This window comes from Triticum urartu, chromosome 7 (genome assembly GCF_003073215.2).
Source record: "Triticum urartu cultivar G1812 chromosome 7, Tu2.1, whole genome shotgun sequence".
In the NCBI taxonomy this organism is placed as follows: Eukaryota; Viridiplantae; Streptophyta; class Magnoliopsida; order Poales; family Poaceae; genus Triticum; species Triticum urartu.
Genome location: NC_053028.1, coordinates 355,702,734 through 355,710,102, shown reverse-complemented (window position 1 = coordinate 355,710,102; position 7,369 = coordinate 355,702,734).

Genomic DNA, 7,369 nt, shown 5'->3' with positions numbered 1-7,369 from the left:
AACTTCCACATCTTGCACTAGTTCAAGGAGTCACAAACCCTCTTGTTGGTAAGACAAGGGACAAGGTAACCTAAAAGTTTTCATGGACATCATCTTGTGTGTGCATCACTCTATGTCTATGGATATCCTTGTTTGTTCCTTGTGGGACTAACCCATGTAGGTATTGAAAGTGCAATTCACTCAAATGGATAGCTCCAAGTGATCTACATCAACATTGAGCATCCACATCTTCAACATCTACATGAAGTCATCATCGACAAAACCCGAGGTTAGTTCATCCCTCTAAGGGGGGATATCACATCTAGGGGGAGCTTTACTCTAAGACTTGAGCTAAAGCAACTCTAAAGATGTGAACACAACAATGCTTTATGTAAAAGTGGTAACCCCACTTGAGCTTAAATGATGAGTATGACCTATGATCAAGTGTTCTCACTTGACTCCTAAGTCAATATGCTCATATATAGATGACCTTGTCATCGCGAATTGCTTGATAGATGCTAGAATTGGTTGTGCATGCCTTGTCACATATTTCATTTGCCATCTTATTGTGTGAGCATTCTGGTTGCATATTTTACTCATTCAAGGACATCCACTTGTTGTTTTGATTGTTTGGTTTTATTTCCTTTTGCCAAGTGGATGGACAAGAATGCCTAAGAACCTCCTCTAGCTATCTATGCTTTTCTCGTCTCAAACTCTATTCATGCTACATCACAAAATTTGATCAAGTCAGATTCGAACCACTCTGTGTGAGGAGCGCTCGGAGTCCCCGATTCGTCATAGACTTAAACTTCCAAAACCTCTTTATGATTCTCGGTCTGACCGATACCCCACTTTCGGTCCTACCGAGATCATTAAGTTGATCTAGATTTTCGATCTCGGTGCAACCGATTTGAACTTTTCGGTCACACCGAGTTTCAGTAACTGCTCGCAGTTATGAATCTCGGTGCCACCGAGTTGTTCCACTCGGTCACACCGACAGGGTCGGGCTATATATAGTCACGGGCAAAATTTGGAAATTTCTCCGAACCCCTTCGCCCACGCGATAGCCTGCTCTGCCAACGTGGTCTCCGGATCGTCTTCTCGCCGCCAGCCGCCTCCAGTCGCTGGTCTCCGTCGCCGTCAACGGGAATTCTACCCCGCCGTTGCCGCCGTAGCGAGTCTCCGTCGAACTAGGGTATGGACTCGATCTTTGTGCTATTCCCCAATCCGATTCCTATCACATTGTGATCATATTGATTCTAGCCACGTTTGATAAACTTCTATCCAGTCAATGAACTCATAGATTAGGTTTGATTCGAAAATTCTAGGTTTAGGTTTCTGCCGAAACCATCTCGGACCCACCGAGTTGAAAAACTCGGTCCCACCGATTTGGCTTATGCCATTGCACAAGTGAGACTCGGTCTGACCGAGAATTACTTATCGGTGTGACCGATTTTGGAACTCTGTGAAACCCTAGCAGTCTCGGTGCCACCGAACTGTGACTCAGTCTGACCGAGTTCACTAGTTTAGGTTCCAAAAACTGCTTCGGTATCACCGAGTTTGAAAATCGGTAGATCCGAGATGCTTTCAGTGGGAAACTAAAACTAAGTTTTTGGATCATTCTTTTGCAAAAATCTCTGCATTTTGTGATGCTCATCTATTCTACCTCAACTATAAGCTATTCACAGGGTCAGCAGTCAGCTTGTTCATCATGTCAGACCAGAGTGATAGCCAGAACATGTCAGAAGAGCAAGTGCAGATGAGTGAGGGCACTAGTCCCTCAAGCTCTTCAGATGATGGCAGCAGGAGTACCCCAAGCAATCTGCCAAAAGCTGCCACCAGACAGAGGAAGAAGAGAACTTCAGATTCTGAGGATGAAGATTATGTGGCAGAAGAGGAAGCCACATCAAAGAGAGTTGAGCCAGCTCAAGGCACAAAGCCAGGGTTAAAGATCAAAAGGCCAGCAGGCAGGCAGCCTATGTCAAAGGCCAGAGCTTCAACTGAAAAGCCTGCACCCAAAGAGCCAGTTGCTGCTGAAGGCAAGAAAAGGAAGGAAAGGGTCAAGAAGACCGTAGCCAGAGTGCTTGGAAAGGCTTCCATCATGGAAGAGGAAGAAGAAGAAGAGGTTGCTGCACCAGCACCTAAGGCACCTAAGCTTATGGGTGATGATATCAGGACAGGGGCTGCCACATCTAAGCCCAAAGAAGCACCCAAAGCTGCCTCCAAGCCCAAGTCTGCACCAAAGAGAAATACAAGGAGCATACCTGCAACTGAGAAGAACAAGGCCCCAGTGCTTGAAGCTGCAGAAGAAGATGATGAAGAGCAAGTACTCAGAAAGCTCAAGCCCAAGATCCCAGACCACAATGATGCTCATCCTGTGGCTGAGGACATGAAGCTCAGAAGAGACTCAGGGCTGAGGAAGTGGAGAGAAGCAGATCCGTATGCTTCAAGGAGGAGGACTGTTGTTGACTACAGGTTCCACACTAAGGAACAGCAGGACTTCTATGAGACAATTTTGTTGGACAAGAAGCCCATTGTTTGTGACATGAGATGGGTCGACTGGACCTACATGAAGAAAAATGAGGAACACTACCCTGGAGTGTATGACAGCTTCATAGCTTGTGGAGTAGCTGACTTTGTTGGGAAGAAGCTCACAAAGTGGAATGAGGAGCTTATAATGCAGTTCTACTCCACAGCACATTTTTATCCAGATGGGAGGATCACATGGATGTCTGAGGGTACAAGGTACCAATCTACAGTTGCTGAATGGGCACAGCTCATCAATGCCCCAGAGGAGCAAGAAGATCACTTGGATATCTATGCCAAGAAGAAGATGGATCATAACTCAATGTCCAATATGTACAAGGAAATTCCAAATGAAGCTCTTGAAACTTTCAAATTTGGCTCAGTGCACTATCTTCTGTCAGGGCTGCCAACCATCAATTGGATTTTGAGGCACACCTTATTGCCCAAGTCAGGTGATCACAAGATGATCAGAGGCCATGCAATCAATTTGCTTCATGTGTTTGATGTACCTCAGAAATTCAAGGTGATGAGCCTCATAGTAAAGACTATCAAGAGGACAGCGGCAGACCAGAAGAGGAGCTGTGGATATGCCCCACAGATTCAGGAGCTCATCAACTCCAAGATGGGCACGGGCATATACTTATTGGACAAGGAACACCTGCCCATCCGTCCAGATTTTGAGGACAATCAAGTTGTGATGACTGAAAATGAACCATCGTCTGCCCAAGCACAAGCAAAGAAGGAGAAGGCAAGGAAGGAGAAAGCTGCCAAGATGCCAACTCAAGAGGAGGCATCTGAGTATTTCTTGAAAACCAAACAAGAGCAGCTTGGTTACCTAATTGCATCCACCCTGCGGATTGAGAAAGGACTAGCCACCCTAACTCAGAACCAGGCAAGCCTAGAGAGAATCATGGAACAAAAGTTCTATGACTTGGATGTCAAGGTGACAGAGATTCAGACTGCAGTGGAGCAGCTCCAGGATGACATGCAGGAGAGGAAAGGGAAGACAACCACTGATGCCTTTGCCAGAGTGCCACGAGGTCCGAGGTCGTCTGCAGTGCCAGTTCCTGACACAAGAGCAACTGCCTCAGCTCCAGCCGTAGCACCAGCCCAACCTACTCCAGCGTCTACTTTAGCTCCAACTCCAGCGTTTACTTCAGCGTCTACGAAAGCCTTCGTCCTTGGAGTGATCCGGACTCCACCACCACCTGAAGATCAAGCCTGAGCGTCGATCTAGCACTATGCATTTTCTAGGAACTTTTTGGTAACTTGTTGCCAAAGGGGGAGAAAAATGTATAGATCATAGGCTTCGGGAGAGAGAGTGTTGTTTTTTTTCTCTTGCTTTATTTGGTGGATTTTCAAACTTTGTTTGCTTTTGAGTGCTTGAGATACTATGTCATTGCTTGTGAGACATTGATGATCATGTGTTTGATCATAAGCTACACTTAATGCTTGCTTAATGCTATTATCTTATCTATCTTATGTGATCATTCACTATTCTTGGTGATGAGTGCATGTATTTCATTCTTATCATTTTAAGCGCTCCACCAAGATGTATGTGACATGGAAGAGTAACCCATGACTCTAACTCCTTGTGCATTTGCAGTCCAAAGCAAATTTTAAATATGCACAAATTTAGGGGGAGCTCTTACTTGTCACATACTTCTCAAAGCGACGATATATTTCATGCTTATTATCGTTTGTCGAAGCTTTGATCTATATGTTGTCATCAATTACCAAAAAGGGGGAGATTGAAAGTGCAACTATCCCTAGGTGGTTTTGGTAATTCATAACAACATATAGCTCATTGAGCTAATGCTATTCCAAGATGATTATTTCAGGAAAGCTCAATGATTGGCATGGTATGGATGTGAAAGTGGAACCCTCAAAATGCTAAGGACAAAGGATTGGCTCAAGCTCAAAAGCTCAAGACTCTTCATTTTATATCTTAGTGATCCAAGATCACATTGAGTCTTTAGGAAAAGCCAATACTATCAAGGAGGGATGAGGTGTTGCTTAATGAGCCTCTTGCTTCATGTGCTTAGTGATATGCTCCAAAACCCTCAACTACTTTCCCATATCCACTTATGACCTAAACCCTAAGCCAAACTCGGTCATACCGATTCTTTCTATCCGGTGCCACCGAGTTTCACTTGTCATAAGCCACTGCCAAACCCTAGCATTTCAGTTCTACCGATAGGGATTTCGGTCTCACCGAGATGGGATTGCAAACTCTCTGTTTCCCTTTCGTAACTTTTCAGTCTCACCGAAAGAGCGAATCGGTCCCACCGAGATTGCAATGTAAATTCAGTGTTTCCTTTTTGTAACTTTTCGGTCTCACCAAAAGAGCAAATCGGTCCCACCAAGTTTGCCTGACCAACTCTCTGGTTAGCTAATTACCAAAATCGGTCTCACCGAGTTTGTGTAATCGGTCTCACCGAGATTACGTTATGCCCAAACCCTAACCATATCGGTCCTACCGAGTTGCATGTCAGTCCCACCGAAAATCTCTAACGGTCACTAGGTTTACCTTTTCGGTCCGACCGAGTTTGTTGATTCGGTCCCACCGAGATTGGAAAACTGTGTGTAACGGTTGGATTTTGTGTGGAGGCTATATATACCCCTCCACCTCCTCTTCATTCGGGGAGAGAGCCATCAGAACACATACACAATTCCAACTCATATGTTCTGAGAGAGAACCACCTACTCATGTGTTGAGATCAAGACATTCCATTCCTACCATATGAATCTTGATCTCTAGCCTTCCCAAGTTGCTTTCCACTAAAATCTCCTTTCCACAAAATCCAAATCCTATGAGAGAGAGTTGAGTGTTGGGGAGACTATCATTTGAAGCACAAGAGCAAGGAGTTCATTACCTACACACCATTTGTTACTTCTTGGAGAGTGGTGTCTCCTAGATTGGCTAGGTGTCACTTGGGAGCCTCCGACAAGATTGTGGAGTTGAAACAAGGAGTTTGTAAGGGCAAGGAGATCGCCTACTTCGTGAAGATCTACCGCTAGTGAGGCAAGTCCTTTGTGGGCGATGGCCATGGTGGGATAGACAAGGTTGCTTCTTCATGGACCCTTTGTGGGTGGTTGCTTCTTCGTGGACCCTTCGTGGGTGGAGCCCTCCGTGGACTCGCGCAACCGATACCCTTTGTGGGTGGAGCCCTTCGTGGACTCGCACAACCGTTACCCTTTGTGGGTTGAAGTCTCCATCAACGTGGATGTAGGATAGCACCACCTATCCGAACCACGGGAAAAACATCCGTGTCTCCAATTGCGTTTGAATTCTCCAAACCCTTCCCTTTACATTCTTGCAAATTGCATGCTTTACTTTCCGCTGCCAATATACTCTTTGCATGCTTGCTTGAATTGTGTGATGATTGCTTGACTTGTCCTACAATAGCTAAAATCTGCCAAGAACTAAAATTGGGAAAAGGTTAAGTTTTTATTTGGTCAAGTAGTCTAATCACCCCCCCTCTAGACATACTTTCAGATCCTACAGCCTCGACCTCCGCTTCGATGGAGAGATCTTTTCTCTCTTGTCTGGGTCCCAGCGGTAGTACCGTGCTACCCAGCGGTAGTACCACTGAGGGGTCACAAGCGGCAGTACTGCTCCGCAGTGGTTGTACCGCCGGTGACTCCGCAGCTGTACTACCGCTGGCTTGTCTGGCTCCTACCGCCTCGACTCGAGGGCTCTTTTTCTCGTGTCGGGTTTTGCGGCACTAGTTGCGGCAGTACAGGCGGTGATACTGCTTCGCAGTGGTAGTACCTATTGGGGAACGTAGTAATTTCAAAAAATTCCTACGCACACGCAAGATCATGGTGATGCATAGCAACGAGAGGGAGAGTGTTGTCTACGTACCCTCGTAGACCGAAGCGAAGCGTTAGCACAACGCGGTTGATGTAGTCGTACGTCTTCACGGCCCGACCGATCAAGCACCGAAACTACGGCACCTCCGAGTTCTAGCACACGTTCAGCTCGATGACGATCCCCGGACTCCGATCCAGCAAAGTGTCGGGGATGAGTTTCGTCAGCACGACGGCGTGGTGACGATCTTGATGTTCTACCGTCGCAGGGCTTCGCCTAAGCACCGCTACAATATGACCGAGGTGGAATATGGTGGAGGGGGGCACCGCACACGGCTAAGAGATCAATGATCAATTGTTCTGTCTATGGGGTGCCCCCCTGCCCCCGTATATAAAGGAGTGAGGAGGGGGCCGGCCAAGTAGGGTGGAGCGCCCTAGGGGGGAGTCCAACTCCCACAGGGAGTAGGACTCCCCTTTTTCCTATAAGGAGTAGGAGAGGGAAGGAAGAGGAAGGAGGGAGGAAGGAAAGGGGGGGCCGGCCCCATTCCCAATTCGGATTGGGCTTGGGGGGGGCGCCCCCTCCCTTGCTCCTTTCCCCTCCTTTCCACTAAGGCCCAATAAGGCCCATATACCTCCCGGGGGGTTCCGATAACCTCCCGGTGATCCGGTATTGTCCCAATCTCACCCGGAACCTTTCTGGTGTCCAAATATAGTCGTCCAATATATCGATCTTTATGTCTCGACCATTTTGAGACTCCTCGTCAAGTCCGTGATCACATTCGGGACTCCTAACAACCTTCAGTACATCGAAATATATAAACTCATAATGAAACTGTCATCGTAACGTTAAGCGTGCGGACCCTACTGGTTCGAGAACAATGTAGACATGACCGAGACACGTCTCTGGTCAATAACCAATAGCGGAACCTGGATGCTCATATTGGCTCCTACATATTCTACGAAGATCTTTATCGGTCAGACCGCATAACAACATACATTTGTTCCCTTTGTCATCGGTATGTTACTTGCCCGAGATTTGATCGTCGGTATC